This window comes from Xyrauchen texanus, chromosome 33 (assembly GCF_025860055.1).
Source record: "Xyrauchen texanus isolate HMW12.3.18 chromosome 33, RBS_HiC_50CHRs, whole genome shotgun sequence".
In the NCBI taxonomy this organism is placed as follows: Eukaryota; Metazoa; Chordata; class Actinopteri; order Cypriniformes; family Catostomidae; genus Xyrauchen; species Xyrauchen texanus.
The window spans coordinates 26,708,315-26,710,180 of record NC_068308.1 but is presented as its reverse complement, the minus strand read 5'-3'; the positions used below and the strand labels follow the sequence as shown (position 1 = coordinate 26,710,180).

The 1,866-nt window shown below is 50.7% G+C and overlaps 1 pseudogene; it reads right to left on the bottom strand.

Annotated features, from left to right (window-relative positions):
* Positions 1-220: 220 nt before the first annotated feature.
* On the bottom strand, positions 221-1,520 carry LOC127626690 (uncharacterized; annotated as a pseudogene).
* Positions 1,521-1,866: the final 346 nt, after the last annotated feature.

Here is a 1,866-nt window from a genome sequence, read left to right as displayed (position 1 = left end):
CTTCTCCGTGCTACGAGGCAAGGAGAGCAATATTTGTGAGATACCTCACTTCATGTTATCAGAGAACCTGGGTTACGCCAGTAACCTTATCGTTCTCTTTCTAACATTCGCTCGGTATCTCACTATGGGATATAGACCACTCCCGTGATTGCCGATATGCTGACGAAGCAGACTGAAAACAAAAGGAGATAAAATATCCACTTACCAAAAACGAACCAACTCACACCCTCTGGCTACTTACTCCCAGAACTGAGTGCGCCAGAGATGGCTCTGTAACATCCAATCTATAAAAACGTATAAATGTGTGCGGAGAGGACCAGCTGGCTGCCGCGCAAATTTCTTGAATCGATATACCCTTAAATAGAGCCCAGGATGTAGACATTCCCCTTGTAGAATGCGCCAGCAGACCTACTGGGGGCTCCATGTTCATGCTGTTATAGCATAACACAATAGCCTCTACCATCCAATGGGAAAGACGTTGCCGTGATATAGGCTTTCCCTTAAAAGAGTCAGCCCATGATACAAACAGCTGGTTACTTTTCCGCAATGTGCGGGTTCTCTGTACATACATGTACAGCGTACTGAACCGGACATAAACAGTGTAACCTCTCCTCCTCTGGTGAAGAAAAAGGAGGTGGATGAAAAGCTGGCAAGTCAACCGCTCTTACTGTATCCGCGTGATCCAGTACTTTGGGCACGAACGCCGGATTAGTCCTGAAAAGAGCTCTTTGACCATCAGGGGCGAACATCATACATGAGGGATGAACTGATAAAGCCTGTAGTTCACTGACCCTCTTTGCCGTTGTAAGAGCCAGTAACAAAGCAGTCTTCAAAGCGAGCAGCTTTAAGACAATGCTATCAATGGGTTCAAACGGAGCTTTTGAGAGCGTGCTCAGTACTACCGACAAATCCCATGGCGGGACCAGTGGCTTTGACACCGGGTGTAGCCTGCGTGCCCCTCTCATGAATCGACAGACTAGTGGGTGTCGGCCGATGGTACCCGAGTCAATACCCACATGACACGCTGATATAGCGGACAAATAAACCTTAACCGTGGAGAAGGCTCTGCCCTTATCCAGGAGGTCCTGAAGGAAACTCAACACGTTCGACACAGAGCACAAGAAAGGAACAATGTTCTTGTCAGCACACCATTCCTCAAAAACTCTCCATTTGAGATCATATAAAGAACGAGTCGAGGCAGCCCTCGCGTTCTGAATCGTCTCAATCACCTTCGGAGGTAGCCCGGCTGCGCTCAGATTCAACCTCTCACGGGCCAGGCCCAGAGAGCTAATTTCTGAGGGGAGGGATGGAAAATTTCCCCGTGCTTGCGAGAGGAGATCTCTGCGCGTTGGTAACGGCCACGGCTGGTTGTGGAGCAGTTGCGCGATCTCCGCAATCCACAGTCTCCCGGCCAGAACGGTGCGATCAGAATCATAACATGTCCGCGCTCCCGAACCCTCCGTAGTGTTGGCTCGATCAAGCTCAACGGAGGGAACGCGTACAGTAACACGTCTGGCCATTCGTGGGCTAGAGCATCCACACCCAATGGTGCATCGTCTCCGGTCAGAGAGAAGAACAGGGGCATTGCGCGTCTTCGCGCGATGCGTAAAGATCTACGGCAGCCTGGCCGAATCTCTGCCATACCATACGGATCACCTGGGGGTGGAGTCTCCACTCCCGTACAGAGGATTCCGTCTGGACAATAGATCCGCTCCCCTGTTCATTATCCCCGGGACATGTGTCGCGCGTAATGACAGGAAGTTCCTGTTGCTCCACGTAATCAGTCTCTTCGCTAACCTGTGTAGCGTGTGAGAACGCACTCCCCTTGTCGATTTATGTAGGCTATCACCGTTGTATTGTCTGACC